We start from the raw sequence: 18122 nt of genomic DNA, 5'->3' as shown, positions 1-18122 counted from the left end.
GGTGACTATGGGGGTTATTCTAACTTTGGAGGAGGTGTTAATCCGTCCCAAAAGTGACGGAAAAGTGACGGATTTACCACCAGCCGTATTACGACTCCATTATATCCTATGGAACTCGTAATACGGCTGGTGGTATATCCGTCACTTTACCGTCACTTTTGGGACGGATTAACACTCCTCCAAAGTTAGAATAACCCCCTATGTAATGTTACTGTATCTGGTTGTGTGCATGGTGTTGGGGGTGTGGCTGTTGCATGTTGCGTGTGTGTGTCACTTTCTTTTTCCTACCCCCTTCCTTGTGTGCTAGACAGCAGTACTCACTGTGGTCGTCTTCGCTGGCGTTGATGTTCATAATGCAGCATATGGTAGAGGAGCATGGGGAAAATGTGCAGCTCGGGCTCCATGGCGTCGTGGTTGTTCCCTGAGTCTCCACAGGTGAGTCCTTTGACTCTTGAGATCTGTTTCCACCAGGCTTTTGATGTCATTGGTACCGCCCCGGAAAAGGTGATAATAGAGTGGGGGATACAGGGCCTCATTCCGAGGCCGGCGGGCGGCGGTCGCCGCCCGCCTGGCGGGAACCGCCATATGGCCGCTCCGCGGTCGGAAGACCGCGGAGGCCATTCTGGCTTTCCCGCTGGGCTGGCGGGCGACCGCCAGAAGGCCGCCCGCCAGCCCAGCGGGAAACCCCTTCCCACGAGGAAGCCGGCTCCGAATGGAGCCGGCGGAGTGGGAAGGTGCGACGGGTGCAGTTGCACCCGTCGCGAATTTCAGTGTCTGCTAAGCAGACACTGAAATTCATTGTGGGGCCCTCTTACGGGGGCCCCTGCAGTGCCCATGCCATTGGCATGGGCACTGCAGGGGCCCCCAGGGGCCCCACAACACCCCATACCGCCATCCTGTTCGTGGCGGGCGAACCGCCAGGAACAGGATGGCGGTATGGGGTGTCGGAATCCCCATGGCGGCGCAGCAAGCTGCGCCGCCATGGAGGATTCCTGAGGGCGGCTGAAAACCGGCGGGAGACCGCCGGTTTTCCTGTTCTGACCGCGGCCAAACCGCCGCGGTCAGAATGCCCTGCAGGGCACCGCCAGCCTGTTGGCGGTGCTCCCGCCGACCCCGGCCCCGGCGGTCCTTGACCGCTGGGGTCGGAATGACCCCCACATTGTCTTCCGCCTGGTTGTTGGCGGTTACCGCCGTGGTGCTTGTTGATTCTGCCGTGGCGGTCGGTGTGTTAAAGTGGCTATCTGCCTGAGTGGTTTCCTCCATGGTCATAATTCCATTTTTGTTACCTCCGGCCTTTTAGCGGTATTACCGTCGCTTTATCACCTACCACCAGGGTTGTAATGAGGGCCTTTATGTCCCCTTGCTAAAGCTAAGTTTTGATTTTGCTTTTTCCATTAAATTGTATTATTTGTTGTTAATGTCTTAAGAAACAAGAAATGGTTTTAAAGAATTACAATTTCGTCATGTCCATTCATCTGTTATATGATGGGGCTCACCTCCCTTGTTGCATGATTTTCTGAAACAACTGTACTTGGTATGATTGAGGGGTGGGCCATGGCTTGCAGTTTCACACACAACACATTTCAGGTTTAACTTTGGGTAACTGGAGTACATGTAGGTTGGTGTTGACACATTCCTTGTACACACGACAGTATGAACTTCAACTGGCAATTTGGTACTGCTGATTGAATACTGATAGTATTGAAATTCAAGTAATATTTCTAATGGGTATGGTCCAGCCTGCCATGCACAGTGTTGTCATGAATTATGTTATTTTAGATGTCATCAGTGATGTTATCAATGGTGTCACAGAATAATTCATGAATGATTAATTATATGGGATCATGCCCAGCGCTGGGAATAACTATAACTGGTGATTTTTTTTAGTTTGCACCGCTCCATTTAAATGGACATTTCCCCCTAAGTATAACAACACTTTAAACTTTTAATTTTTCCAGTGATTTCCTGTGTGTTTTATTGCATAGTGTGGTATGATTACCCTACCTATCTATAAATGCACTTTAACCTTTGTTTTTTTTACGTTGAATTACTTTTTTAACATCAGATAATATTATATTACCTTATGTAACTGTGCCAAACCCTCTGAGTGTCTACTTCCTGCTCCTTATGGACTTTGGGCATGTGCAGAGTGGGGCTGGTCGCAAGGCCAACTGTGCAGTCAGACCTTGCACCTAACCTCCCATGGGCAGCCAGCCCCCCACCATGCACATCTTTTGGCTGTGTGCAGTGTGGTGTTGACTGCAGGGCCTTGCTGGGCGCAGTTTGGAGTTGGCCTGAAAGTCCTGCAGTCAACACCCCTCAGGAAGCCAACCTCCTGTGACACAAAGCATTTCAACCTACTGTCGCAGACAACCAACCCTCTGCCTCACACAGACTTTGCAGTGAGCAGTGTGGATTAGCCACAGGTCTAACTGCACATATACAGCCAACACATCACAGGCAATCATGTGGTCACAATTGTATTACAGTTTTATGATCCTGTGGGACTCTCATAAGAGTTTTAGTACAGCCCCCAGCACTCCTGTGGGAATCCGTTTTGGAGCATGGGATTCTCGCTGGCTCCTGCAAGAGTCCCATGGGATCTTGGTAACCTCCAAAAAATAAGGTTGCAGAGTTTGGGCAGATCTGCTTGTTTTCCAGTCCAGGAATCTTGCTGAGGTCTTGCAAAAAATGGGAAGAACTGCTAGCATTCCATTCTCAACATCTTTACTTGTGTGCGGCCTAAATTACATTCGTATGGGCCCATGCCAACTGTGAATTGCTTTAACATATGGACATTCTGTATTAATACCCAACAGTGAGAAATTGACTACTTGTGCAGTTATCTTTTGAGAAGCTATAAAGTCAGAAATTAGAAAAATGTTTCTTAAACTGTGGGTCGACCCAGTGGTGGGTCACCAGCTGATTTGTAGTGACCCAGGAAATTTAGGGTAATGAATAAAGATGCCTTTAAATTCTGTGCATAATCTGCCACATTTGCCACTGGTTCAAAAACAGAGGTTATACATCAGGTTGCTTTATTTTTTTAACACAGGGATTGGTGTTTACATTTATTTCTCTGACTGCAAGGTGAGAGGAATTGATTGTTAAAATGAATTATGTGACAATATAGGATGTCATTTTGTTGTAATACAAAACAAAATACAAACACCTGTAAATGCACTTTATACATCCAGCAGTTAGGAAAGCAATATTGACGCACTATTTTTTGTAATTCTGAAATATGCTGGAAAACAAGATTTTAATAGGACTAAAACAAGTCAAGACACCTGCACAAATGATAAATATTCACAGAAACCTAATTTCAATACATTGTACTTTGTGTGCTATACAGTTATAAAGGTCAAACTGTATTTCTGTACAGACTTAGGCCCAGATTTATACTTTTTTAGTGCTGCATTTGCATAATTTTTTGATGCAAAAGTGGCGCAAACTTACAATATATAATTATATTTTGTAAGTTTGCGCCGCTTTTGCTTGAAAAAATGACGCAAATGTGATGCTAAAAAAAGTATAAATCTGGGCCTTAGTGGCCATTTCAATGGAAAATGAGCTGTGTGTAAATGACCCTTGGAAGTGGGCCTGAATTTGCTAAGCCTGACCAGCTGTGGTCATAGCAGCTGCACAGTGAATATCAGGGCATCTCAATGCTCAACCATGTATTACAGCCTTGCAGCTCCATAGAGCCACTTCCACTTGATGCTTCCTTGATGCCGGACCTTGTATGCAGCCCTACAGCTCCTTAGAACTGCCCCTGCACAATGCACCTCAATGCAGGACATTGTATCACAGCCCCCCACCCCCCATAATTGCAGCTGCACAGCACAACCTCAACACGAGTCGTCACAATGCTCTGCAACCATGTGTTAAGGTTCTTGGTTCAGCAGGACTAACTTGGTCCCTGTCTCTGGCCTGCACTCCATCAGAGTAAGCCTCAATTTGTGACTTTGTCCCAGTCTGGGGAAACTAGTAAGTCACAGTTGGTGCTTCTTGAATTTAAGCACTATTTCACCTAAATTGTCAGAGTGTCAGAGTTTTCTTGTGTTTTGTTTCCACTCTATTACTATTTGTGCGCTGCATAAATATTTTACACTTATTGTGAGATTTGCTTGCTGGTTATCCTTAAACACTATCTTCCAAATAAACCTCGCCAACATTCATATCTCAGCCAGCTCCTACAAAGAAGGCATCCTTCTCTATTTCATCATCAACCCCCTGCCAGGAGAAGCTCGCACACCACTTCCTTACATGGTCAATGCCTCTTAATCCTAGGATATCTTTCCAGTCTAACACAGACAGAAAAATTGTGCCCCTGCTGAAAAAGTGTAACCTAGACCCATATGACCATGCCAACATTTGCAGTTGTCATCCAGTTACAAGAGCACATAAACAAAGATAACCTTAGTCATGTTTTTTTCTGAGTTCAGACCACGCTGAAATATTGAAACAGCCAAGCTCCATTTATTCAATAATATCCTTTTCCTCAGTGATAAAAATGTCCTTTATCTCTTGGTCCTACTCTCCCTCTTTACACCTGTTAAGACTGTCAACCATTCAGACGTTGATCATAGACTAAAAACTTTCATGGCCCCTCTGACGTGATCCTGGTTCAAATCTTCCTTTTTCAACTGACAGTGGCTCATTCAGTTACAAAATATCAGATCTGATGCTCTCTCCATCACCTGCTGAGTCCCCATTGTTATATTCTCTTACACACCATTTCCACTTTTACATAAACCATTGGGAGACATCCTTGCAGACAACAGTATCAAGATTGACAGGCATGCTAATGCCACTCAATTGTATTTGGAAAGATACTCAATGCCTGTGTAGAGGGCATCCAAACCGCGTTGTCAACAAACTACTTGAAACTAAACCCTCCAAAGACTGAATTCCTCCTATTTTCCTACAACATCAAGCAATCTCTGTTTCAATTGTGGCTCTCCAACTTAAAGGGCTTCACATCTTAGAGGACAGGACAAATCCCTTTGATCCAACCTTGACTCAGAACTCCTACTCAAAGAACATATTGCCTAGAAAACCAACAGCCTTGTTCCAACTCTATTTCTCTCACACTCAAAAAAAGTAAACATGTTTTTCCCAGAAGAAGACATCAGAATGAAAGTTCAAGCATTAGTCCTTTCTGAAACAGATAGAAACAATGGTCTGTTCAGCGACATCCGAGGGTGTACCTTCAATCTCTTGAAAACCACTGTTCTGGCAGCACCACTGCTTATCAAGAATCTGAATAAATCTGACCACATCACCCTTGCACTAAAGGATGTACACTACACTACCCTGCAAACGTAGATCATCTTCAAGATTAGCAGCATCACTTACAAGACCATCTAAATTAAGGGTCTTGTCTGTATAGCCTATAAATTGACAATAGCCAGAGGTTATTGCCAGACAAAGAGTTTATATACTCGCAAAATGGAGACCATAGAATGTAGGAAGGAGAAAACATAAAAAAAACCTCTCAGCCTAAATATTAGTATTTGGAACACCATCCTTTCCCACAATTGAACTGCATCAATCCTCCTACATTTCAAGAAGAAACAGAAAATGTACCTCTTCAAAGAACACTATCACAGATAGACTGACTTCTCCCTCCTTCCACAAAAGTATCTTCTCCCACTGTGACCTTCACTACAATGTATACCTACTGGGGTTTGGCTCCTGCACAGCTCTCCATTGGAGGTACACCATTTTGGGGGATTTAGTTCATAGACATATTTGCACCTTTTTAGGAGCATTTCTGAGTTTTCTTTTCTTTTAAACATATAGGGGGTCATTCTGACCTCGGCGGTAAAAGCCGCTTACCACAGGTCAGAAGGCCCCCACAATACTGCCGCGGCCAGCCGCCACGGACATTCTGACCCACAACTGCAAAACCTCCGAAAATCCGCCCTCCACTGCAGTCCGCCACATCAGCGGCCAGCGGTAAACTGGAGAAGACCAAACCTCCACCGCCACGCCAACAGAAATACGCCCATCCCATTATGACCCGCAAATCGACGCGGCGGTCATTCAACCGCAGTATTCCATTGGCGGTACACACCGCCGCGGTCAAAATACACACACCTTTACAAACCCCTACCACATTGGACAATTTGAAAGGCACACACCTGAAACACATACACACACCACTCCCACACATCCAATACCATATAAAACACACACCCACATCACCCACAAACCCCTACCAACAAAAACCAGAGACGAAGGAGAGAGAGAGACACATCAGAGAATAGAGAGCCAGACACACAGAGGCACACCGCAACATCACACACACCACATAGAAGCACAAAGCACCACACACCAACACACACATCATCACATACACCACCCCACACCTCATACACACCACCCCATGGCACCACAAAGGCACCCACGCTTTTCGGACCAAGAACTCCGGGTCATGGTGGAGGAGATCATAAGAGTGGAACCCCAGCTCTTCGGCTCACAGGTCCAGCACACCACCATAGCAAGGAAGGCGGAGCTCTGGCAGCGGATCGTGGACAGGGTCAACGCGGTGGGACAGCATCCCAGAAATCGAGAGGACATCCGCAAGCGATGGAACGACCTACGGGGGAAGGTGCGCTCGATGGTCTCACGACACAACATCGCAGTGCAGAAGACTGGCGGGGGACCCCCACCCACTCCACCCAAATTCACAACATGGGAGCAAGAGGTACTCAACATCCTGCATCCCGATGGCCTCGCTGGAGTACACGGAGGAATGGACTCTGGTAAGTACAAGGCCAACCACTTCACCCCCAGCATGCTAACCCCCACCCTCACCCCCAACCCCCCAGCACACATCCTCCCTGAGAATGTCTCCCCAGCACAACCCACCCAACACCAACCCCTGCATGCCACCCCCAAACTATGGACACCCATCACCTAAGCATGACCACTGCACATACCTATCACCCCCCCCCCACAAAACACACTCACAACACCTCCCCCAAGGGAATGCCAGCACTGGGGGACAAGGGCACCCATAAAACGCAAGCTAATGCACACACAGAAACAATAACCATACCCTCTTACCCCATGCAGGACCCGAACGACAACACACCGGTCAGGAGGGACCAGAAATGTCCATCCCACCCCCGGAACAGGCCCCTAGTGATGACAGCAGCTCTGTCGACCTGGAACCTGACGACCAGCCCGGACCATCGGGGACCTCTGGGCAGTCGGTTCCCCTCACCCAGACACAGGCCACTGCAGACCCAACCCCCTCTGGGAACAACAGCACAGCTCCCACCCAGCGGGCCCATGCCTCTGTCTCTAGGACAGGTCTAGCAGCGGTGTGTCTACCACTACAGGGCCCCCAGGGTAACCCACCAACCCAACAACAACAGGGACCTGGGGGCAGTGGGAGTGGGCACACCGTCCAGGGGACAGAGGCCCAGGGAAACAGGGCAACTCGGAGGGCTGCTGTGCGACAGGGGGGGGAGGAGAGGCCCAGGGAACCCACTCTCCAAGAGGCCCTCACCACCATCATGGCAGCCTACCACCGCTCACAAGAGACGATGGCGACGGTACTGGCCAGGTTCCAGGAGATCCAGGCACAGCAGGAGCAACGCTACATGGGGTTCAGCGACCAACTCAGCAACATCTCAACCGCTATGGGGAGCATAGTCCAGGCCCTGAACCGTATAGAGGACACGTTTCGGGACCATGTGGCATCACACAGGGCCCCTGTCACTAGCCAGGAACAGGAACAGCCTACCACCTCCGCCGGCGCTAGTGGACAGGAGGCCCCACCACAACGACAGCCCACCAGAACCCCACCTCCTGCTGAACAACAACCGCCCCGCAAGGAGCCTCAGATAAAAAAAAACGACAGAGTAGGATGTCAAGTCCCCCGCCAGCATCACATACCCCCTGAAGTCCTCCCACTGTTCCACATTGCCACCCTGTCCAACCTTGAACTGCCCCTGCTCCATCCTGCCACAGGCATATGGACAATGCACCTGTGAGACTGAGAACTGGACTCCGCCATGGACATTACTCCACCCCCACCCATCACTGTTTCACTATCATGTACCAATATCTATGCACTAATAATAAATCACACATTGCACTGAAATCAATCAGGACTCAGCCTGTCTTATTTACAAATGTATGACACATTACATATCAATTACGTATAATTAACATTGTGAATTACACATACCGAGGTAACTTAGCATTAGTCCATGGGCCAACCAAGCCGAGGTCACGCAGTGGCTCATACAGCACAGAAAAGGGAAGGGAAAATCAAACATCATGTTTATAGGTCTTGGGGGAAATCGACAAAGTTGAGATGCAGGAGGCTTTCAGGAAATGTAAAATGACATGGGTGATTATTACCTGTGTGCTACTGGAAATACTGTTCTATTACTCTGTCCCTGTTGTCTGTGTCATCCTCTGAGTCTTCCTCCTCTTCACTCTCCGCAGGCTCCACAGCTGCTTCAACACCACCATCTGCACCATCCTCCTGCAGGAAAGGAACCTGACGTCGCAATGCCAGATTGTGAAGCATACAGCAGGCCACGATGATGTGGCACACCTTCTTTGGTGAGTACATCAGGGATCCCCCAGTCATATGCAGGCACCTAAACCTGGCCTTCAGGAGGCCAAAGGTCCTTTCGATGATCCTCCTAGTTCGCCCATGGGCCTCATTGTACCGTTCCTCTGCCCTGGTCCGGGGATTCCTTACTGGGGTCAGTAGCCAAGGCAGGTTGGGGTAACCAGAGTCACCTATTAGCCACACACGTTGTCTCTGTAGCTGCTCCATCACATAGGGGATGCTGCTATTTCGCATCACATACGCGTCATGCACTGACCCTGGGAACTTGGCATTTACATGGGAGATGTACTGGTCTGCCAAACAGACCACCTGGACATTCATCGAATGATAACTCTTCCTGTTTCTGTACACCTGCTCATCGTCTTTTGGGGGTACCAAAGCCACATGGGTCCCATCAATGGCACAAATGATGTTGGGGATATGTCCAAGGGCATAGAAATCACCCTTCACTGTAGGCAAGTCACCCTCCTCTGGGAAAATGATGTAGCTCCGCATGAGTTTCATCAGGGCAGACAACACTCTGCTCAAAATCTTAGAAAACATAGGCTGAGATATTCCAGATGACATGGCCACTGTGGTCTGGAATGACCCACTTGCCAAAAAATGGAGGACTGACAAAACCTGCACCAGAGGGGGAATCCCTGTGGGTTGGCGGATGGGGGACATCAGGGCTGGCTCCAGCTGGGCACACAGTTCATGGATAGTGGCACGGTCAAGTCTGTATCGAAGTATTATATGGCGTTCTTCCATTGTCGACAGGTCCACCAGCGGTCGGTACACGCGAGGATTCCTCCTTCTCATCGCAAGTCCCAGCGGACGGTGCCTAGGAAGGACAACATGGAGCACAGAGTCAGGCAAACCACAGGTACGTACAGACAGCTTGCACAGTTAAAGAATGGCAATGGGTTGAAAGGCGTGTATGTGTGGCAATGCAAGGCCTAGGCCTGTGTGTCGCAGTCAAAATTAAGCCATGTAGGCCCTTGAAATGGCAGCTGCCTGACCTGTGAAGTGGGACAATGGGATGTGAGGTCAATGCGCTGGCGGGGCACACTGTGGCGGTAGGCGGTCGAAGACCGCGGCGCAAAGCCGCATTGGTTAACATTGAAGCCTATGGGTTTCAGGAGCCAATGACGATGTGCGCCGGCGGTCGCGGTACGCACCGCCGCGGGCGTGACCGCCATTTTCTATCTGCTTAATCACTCGAGACCTGATCATCCACAGGAGAGGACCTATACTGCAAGTGCTGCTGTGACCTCGGTCTGGAAGATACAATGGCTGCTGCGACTGGGGAAAGGGCCCCTGCCTTCACGTCTGAAGAGTTGGAGAAGCTCGTGGATGGGGTCCTCCCCCAGTATGCGCTACTCTACGGTCCTCCAGACCAACAAGTGAGTACACCGGGTGCACATGGAATGGGCTATGCCTGTGTGGATTGGGGTGGATGTAAGTTGGTGGGGTGGGGGGCGAATGAGGAGTGCAACGCACGACAGATGAGAGCATGTGCCATATGGCAAAGTTGGTGTGGGGGGCCAATCACATCTAACATGCAGGTCATTGATGATTTCCTCCTTTCCACCCTGTACATGTCAAATAGGTCAGCGCCCATCAGAAGATCGAGATTTGGCGTGCCATCGCCAAGGAAGTCCGGAACTCGGGGGTCCACAACAGACGGGGCACCCACTGCCGCAAGAGGTGGGAGGAAATCCGCTGCGGAACAAGGAAGACCGCAGAAACACTGCTGGGGATGGCCTCCCAACCTAGGAGGGGTGCCAGTCGCACCATGACCCCCCTGATGTCCCGGATCCTGGCGGTGGCCTACCCTGAATTGGATGGGCGCTTTAAGACATCACAGCAGACACAAGGGGGTGAGTATCAGCACATTCTCCTATCTTTCTGCGCAGTGGAGGCGTCTGGGTGGGGGAGGAGGGCTGTGGGTGACATTAGGCCAGGGCGCTTTCTGTAGTGTAGTCCTCCCCCTTAGGCATGGCCCTGTGCCCCCAGCCCCCACCTCTGTAGGGTGACAAGTACAGCCATTGAAGGTCCAGCATCTCCCATGTGCGCGTTTGACGTCTCTTGGCCTGTTGTCCTAGTCAGTAGTACTGAGTAGTGTACCCCGAATGCGCGGCTTAGTGCATTAGGCTCCTGTGTCTGTCCTCTCCGCCAACGGTGTTGACATTGCATGCACTCAACCTGGTCTTCTTTTTTCTCCCCCCACCCTTTCTCTTCATCTTCTTGTGCATGTGTGCATTAGCATCATCAGGCGGAGGAGATTTGGCATCGGAGCACGAGGGAGCTGCAGGACACAAGGCCCCGGTGGGCCCAGGAACAGACACCGAGGGCACCAGTGATCCGGAGGGCGAGGGGAGCACCACGACGGGGACCGCTGGTGAGAGCAGCGACAGCGACACGTCCTCGAATGGGAGCTCCCTAGCGGTGGCGGCAACATCCGTGCCCCCCACCTCTACAGGTACAGCCGCCACCCAGCGCACCAGCCCCGCCCTCCCAGCAGCCCCTCAGTCTTCGCTCCGTGCCTGTTCGCCCAGGAAGGCGCGCGTCTCCTTCGCCCCAGGCACCTCAGCCCCTGCCCCTGTTGCCCCTGCTGCCCTCAGTGCGGAGCTCATTGACCTGGTAAGGACGCTCATTGTTGGGCAGACGACCCTTTTGAATGCCATCCAGGGTGTGCAAAGGGAGGTGCAACAGAGCAATGCGTACCTGGAGGGCATTCATTCGGGTCAGGCTGCCCATCAACGAGCGTTCACTGCTCTGGCCTCAGCACTGACGGCAGCCATTGTCCCTGTTTCCAGCCTCCCTCTTCTTACTGCCTCCAGCCTTTCTCTGTCTCCTGTTCCTCAGCCTATCCCATCCACACCATCAGACCAGCCTGCACACACCTCAACACCCAAGAGCAGCTCATCCAGACACAAGCACCACAGATCCCACAAACACTCACCCAAGCAACACACAGATGCAGACATGCCAACAGCCACTGCCACCCCTGTGTCCCCCTCCTCCTCGTCTCCCTCCTCCCTCCCTGTGATGTCTACACTCACACCTGCATGCACCCCAACATCAGCCAGTGCTTCCATCACCACCTCACCCTCCAGTACAGTCCACACTCGTGCAGTCACAACACCCCCACTGCCATTTACACGTCCCCTGTGTCCTCTCCCACTGTGTCTGTCACCCCCTCTTCCAAGACACACAAACGCAGGCAGCCACCCACCCAACAGCCATCCACCTCACGACAGCCTACAGCACCAGCACCTTCACCCAATGACAGCACACCTGACTCTCCTACAACCACCTCCTCTTCCTCCACTTCCATCTCCACTTCTCCTACCCTTTACCTTGGCCCTAAAAAACTTTTCCTGGCTAACCTTGACCTCTTTCCCTCCGATGAGCTCCCCCCTCCATCTTCAAAGAGTCCCAAGAGCACCGCAGCCACCACCAGCCCAGCTTCGGGTGTCACTGTTGTGCATGGGTTCTGGAGCCCACCCTTTGCCAGCAGTGACACATCGATCAGCAGCAAGGGCACGTCCAGCCCCCCCCCCCCGGCAAGAGGACCCGCAAAAACAAGGGCCGCCGTGCGAGGACCGACAGGGCTGCCCCCAAGGAGCAATGTGCGGCCACTTCACCACCCACACCATCTATGGGAGGCAAGGGCCCGAGAGCCCCATCAAAGGAGCGGAAGGGCAGCAGGAGCGCGGAGAAGGTGGACCCCACTTGTCACATCCCAGCTGGGAAGGAGGACACTAAGGAGGCCAGGAGTCCGTCCCCGAAGGGTCCATAAACGTCACGGTCCGAGGGCGACTGAGCAGGGAGTCCAGGCCAGGTCTGGCTCCCTTGACCTGCTGGATGAGCACCGCTGAACAGGGCCCGCGGGGCAGAAGAGCACCGCTGAACAGGGCCCGCCGTGGAGAAGAGCACCGCTGAACAGGGCCCGCCGTGGAGAAGAGCACCGCTGAACAGGGCCCGCGGTGCAGAAGAGCACCGCTGAACAGGGCCCGCCGTGAAGATAGGCACCGCGGAACAGGGCCCGCGGTGCAGAAGAGCACCGCTGAACAGGGCCCGCCGTGGAGAAGAGCACCGCTGAACAGGGCCCCGCCGTGGAGAAGAGCACCGCTGAACAGGGCCCGCCGTGGAGAAGAGCACTGCTGAACAGGGCCCGCGGTGCAGAAGAGCACCGCTGAACAGGGCCCGCCGTGAAGATAGGCACCGCTGAACAGGGCCCGCGGTGCAGAAGAGCACCGCTGAACAGGGCCCGCCGTGGAGAAGAGCACCGCTGAACAGGGCCCGCGGTGCAGAAGAGCACCGCTGAACAGGGCCCGCCGTGAAGATAGGCACCGCTGAACAGGGCCCGCGGTGCAGAAGAGCACCGCTGAACAGGGCCCGCCGTGAAGATAGGCACCGCTGAACAGGGCCGATCCGCTGGGCCCTTCTTCTCAAGCACCGCTCCGCTGGGCCCTTCTTCTCAAGCACCGCTCCGCTGGGTCCTTCTTCTCAAGCACCGCTCCGCTGGGCCCTTCTTCTCAAGCACCGCTCCGCTGGGCCCTTCTTCTCAAGCACCGCTCCGCTGGGCCCCGCCGTCTCAAGCATCGCTCCGCTGGGCCCTTCTTCTCAAGCACCGCTCCGCTGGGCCCTTCATCTCAAGCACCGCTCCGCTGGGCACCGCCGTCTCAAGCACCGCTCCGCTGGGCCCTTCTTCTCAAGCACCGCTCCGCTGGGCCCTTCATCTCAAGCACCGCTCCGCTGGGCCCCGCCGTCTCAGGCACCGCTCCGCTGGGCCCTTCTTCTCAAGCACCGCTCCGCTGGGCCCTTCATCTCAAGCACCGCTCCGCTGGGGACCGCCGTCTCAAGCACCGCTCCGCTGGGCCCTTCTTCTCAAGCACCGCACCGCTGGGCCCTTCTTCTCAAGCACCGCTCCGCTGGGCCCCGCCGTCTCAGGCACCGCTCCGCTGGGCCCTTCTTCTCAAGCACCGCTCCGCTGGGCCCTTCATCTCAAGCACCGCTCCGCTGGGCACCGCCATCTCAGGCACCGCTCCGCTGGGCCCTTCTTCTCAAGCACCGCTCCGCTGGGCCCTTCATCTCAAGCACCGCTCCGCTGGGCCCCGCCGTCTCAGGCACCGCTCCGCTGGGCCCTTCTTCTCAAGCACCGCTCCGCTGGGCCCTTCATCTCAAACACCGCTCCGCTGGGGACCGCCGTCTCAAGCACCGCTCCGCTGGGCCCTTCTTCTCAAGCACCACTCCGCTGGGCCCTTCTTCTCAAGCACCGCTCCGCTGGGCCCCGCCGTCTCAGGCACCGCTCCGCTGGGCCCTTCTTCTCAAGCACCGCTCCGCTGGGCCCTTCATCTCAAGCACTGCTCCGCTGGGCACCGCCGTCTCAAGCACCGCTCCGCTGGGCCCTTCTTCTCAAACACCGCTCCGCTGGGCCCTTCTTCTCAAGCACCGCTCCGCTGGGCCCAGCCGTCTCAGGCACTGCTCCGCTGGGCCCTTCTTCTCAAGCACCGCTCCGCTGGGCACCGCCGTCTCAATCACTGTTTATGGTTCACTGTGCCCACCATGCCTCCTCCTTGACCAGTGGAGACTGTCATCCACCTGATGGACTGTGGCTTTGCACTCCCCAGGATGGTACAGTGGGCAGCCCATCCACTGTAGAGACATTGAGAGACTGTGGCTTTGCACTCCCCAGGATGGTACAGTGGGCAGCCCACCCACTGTAGAGACATTGAGAGACTGTGGCTTTGCACTCCCCAGGATGGTACAGTGGGCAGCCCACCCACTGTAGAGACATTGAGAGACTGTGGCTTTGCACTCCCCAGGATGGTACAGTGGGCAGCCCACCCACTGTAGAGACATTGAGGGACTGTGGCTTTGCACTCCCCAGGATGGTACAGTGGGCATGGTGGCTCCTCGTGGATCTGGCGTCGTGGACTCATGTGGCTGTGGTGCCCCCCCCTTCCCTTCCCCCTGAGGTGCCTGTAGTTTTTACATCTGATGCCCCTGCAGTGTTCTCTCCAAAGGACTCAGGTCTCCTGTGTGGGCTTTGCCCTTGTTTCTCAAAACTTTGGCCCACGGACATGATGAATTCGTAGGATGTGCAGGACTTGTTACTTCAGTTATACACTGATGTGTATGTCATTTGTTTTCTTGTGAATATCTTTCATGGTTGTACGATATTTTTCAGGAGCTTTTTGGTACATACATAAATATTTATTCCAAATTTGATTATGTCCTAGCATTTTTCAGGGGTGTTTGGGTGGTGTCACTGTGACTTGTTGCTCTGCATTGGTGTGTACATAGTTGGGGGGGGGGGGGGTCGCATATGTGTGTGCCCGTAACCTTTCGTCCTCCCCCCTCCCGTGTGTCGTAGGTGCAGTACTCACCGTTGTCGTCTGCGCCGGACTTCGTACTCGTGGTAGATGAGAAGGTAGACGAGAGCAGGTAGGATGTTTAATTCGGGTTCCATGCTGTCCTCCTTCCTCCTGGAGTGCGTAGTGGTGAGCGTTTTCCCGTTCGTAGTCTGTTTCCGCCGTGTTTTTATCGGCGGTGCTCCCGCCCCGGAAAAGGTGGCGGATTGGTGAGTTGTGATAGGGTGGGCGGTACATTGTCTGCCGCCTGGCTGTTGGCGGTGACCGCCGCGCTGTTTGTTTGTACCGCCGTGGCGGGCGGAGTGTTAAAGTGGCTGTCTGTGTTGGCGGTTCCCGCCAGGGTCAGAATTCCATATTTGTTACCGCCAGCCTGTTGGCGGGTTGGCCGCCGCTTTAACACCGACCGCCAGGGTTAGAATCACCCCCATGTTTTAACATACGTCCTCACCAAATTCCTGACCTCCCTTTTAATGAAAGAGATGCAATTGCAAATTTTGTAAATAGACGTGGGTGCAGAAAAAACTCTGCTGCTCTATGTGGAGTTCCGTGAGCGGTGGAGATTGGGAAGGCGCACTGTTTGCACTGATTTTCAGAATGGAGTTTCTCCTGTGCTTTAAAATCAGTGCTAACAGCATCACACAGATGGCCAGAGTACGCTAACTTCTTTTTTGCCGCTTGAGTAGATTTTCTACTCGAGCTGCAGCATCCTCAACATTAGCTGTAGCTTTTTCATTGCAAGCTGGTGCGACCTACCGTGATCCCCCTCAGAAATCTCACTCATGGCTGCCAACTTAGCAATTTCTCCTATGCATTCATCAACTTAACGTTGGCGAGCGAGAGAAAAAATACACTCTGTGTCACTTCACTGAGTTTTTCGGAACTCCTTACTCTGCGCGGAGTGCAGTGTGGGGGAAACTCCGTGAACTCTGCCAGCACAGTGGAATTCTTCACCCACCCCTCGTTGTAAGTCCTCTTACAGATAAAATATTTACCCTTACCACTTTCGCAGAACAACTATGAATGCAACATCAATAATTGGCTGGAGTATGTGGTGTTGTTTAATTTCCTTAAACTTTTAGGTGCTGTTTTTTTAGTAAATATTGTGAGATTATAGGCATTGCATTTGCTGTGTGAGTTATGGTTTGCATGTGTGCCATGCAAGTTATGGTTTGTGTTCCTAATAATGTGCTATGAATTTCAATGGCTTTACAGTTTGACTTTTAAGCATCATTGCATTTTAATATTTAGTTTGGTTTTGGGGGGGGTTTAAGGTATATTTAGACATGGGTTAAGGTGTCATAAAACTAACCAGAACTTCATTTTAAAAAAATAAATAATTAGTGAACATACATCATATTGGAGCAAATCACAGAGTGTATATATTGCTTCTTACCATTGTTGAGTGTGGGGCGGGTAATTTATAAATATATTATACTCTGTGCATCTGCATGGATGGTGTATGCAATGGTATTGTTAGATGACCTTATTTCAACAAAAGGTTTTAAATGTGTGCAGTATTGTACAATCTCACCAAAGAGACATTGTGCTTTCTCGGAGAGTTGTTTCCCTTTCTAAAGTAATTGTTAAATGCAAAGTGTGGGGCAGTAAAATGTGTTTTCAAACCTTGATTGTGCTTCATTTCTGTAATAAACTTGAATTTTACCTTTGCACTGTATTAATACATCTGTGCATGTACATTTACTATTGAAGTTGATTTAAATAATTTGTTATTGAGCCACATTTATTTTGTTTATAATGGCATAAGTAGTATGTATGCAGATGTGCAGAGTCTAATATGCTATTTTGTACCTTTGCTGAATGTGGTGAAGGGCCATGATTCACGAAAGGTGAAGCACTGATTGGATCATGATGTTCCCCTTCCTCAACAATGGTAGGTCCCAGGCCCAGCTCTCCCCACGCTACTTCACCACTCTTGTTGCTGTCTCTATCTTGCTTGTTTCCTAGTTTTTTTAGTGTGTTCTCCTTGCTTTTTCATTTCCTCTCACTGCTTTCTTCTTGTTTATCTCCCATTTTTTGTGTGCCACCTACTTGCTTATCCCACATTTTCACTGCTTTCTCTTTGCATATTCCCCCATTTCCTGTGTGCCTTCTTCTTCCTTTTCTGTATTTTTCAGTGCCTCCTCCTTGCTTTTCCCCTAATTTCTGTGTGCCTTCTCCTTGCTTTTCTCTTAATTTCACTGTTTTCTCCTTGCTTTACCCCATTTTTGTGTGCTTTCTCCTTGCTTTTTCCCATTTATTTGTGATTGTTCTATCGCTTTCAGTTTTCTATTTACTTTTTGCCTCATTGCTGCTCCCGTATGTCTCCTCTTATTTCCTGCCTCGTGCCTACCTCTGCCCACTACCTCCCAGTGCTTCTGCCAGGCACTTCTTAATAGAGACTGCAGCATGACTCCAATAAGCGGGTCCTGGGCCCAGCTCTCCCATTGATGCTGCATCGCTCTTGCTCCTTTATTCTCCTTGCTTTTTCCCATTTTATGAGTCCCTTCTCCTTGCTTTCCCCTCATCTTCACTGCTTTCTCCTTGCTTTTTTCCCCCATTTTATGTGTGCCTTCTCCTTGCTGTTCTTCTATTTCACTGCTTTCTCCTTGCTTTTTCCCCAGTTTTGTATATCCTCTTCTTTATGCCTTTCCCTCACTTTCACTGCTTTCTTATTGTTCACCCTGTTTTTTGTGTGTCTGCTTCTTGTTTTTCCCTCATTCCCACTTCTTAATTAATGTTTTATCACTATTGCTGCTTCTGTACACTGCCTGTTAGTTCCTGCCTCCAGCCTAACCCCCACACCACCTCCCAGTGCCCTTCCTCCTACCAGAACCTACTTAATGGAAGCCACAGTGTGACCCAATTGAGCAGGTCCTAGGCCCAGTTTTTCCCATGTTGCTTAATCACTCTTGGCCCTATTTTCTCCATGCCCCCTCCCCCAGTTTTTGGGTGTTTCCCTTACTTTTCCCTCATTTCCACTTTTTTGAGTGCTTTCTTTTGCTTTTTCCCTTGTTTTCGGTGTGCCTATTTGTTTTCTCTTATTTTCACTGCGTTCTCTTTGCTTTTTCCCCTGTTTTTTTGTGCAGCCTCCTCACCAACTGCGGACCATCACCAGAATTCCAAAGGGCCCTCAAGACTTGGCTGTTTGAATG

Source organism: Pleurodeles waltl, chromosome 8 (assembly GCF_031143425.1).
Source record: "Pleurodeles waltl isolate 20211129_DDA chromosome 8, aPleWal1.hap1.20221129, whole genome shotgun sequence".
In the NCBI taxonomy this organism is placed as follows: Eukaryota; Metazoa; Chordata; class Amphibia; order Caudata; family Salamandridae; genus Pleurodeles; species Pleurodeles waltl.
Note: the sequence above shows the minus strand (reverse complement) of the source record.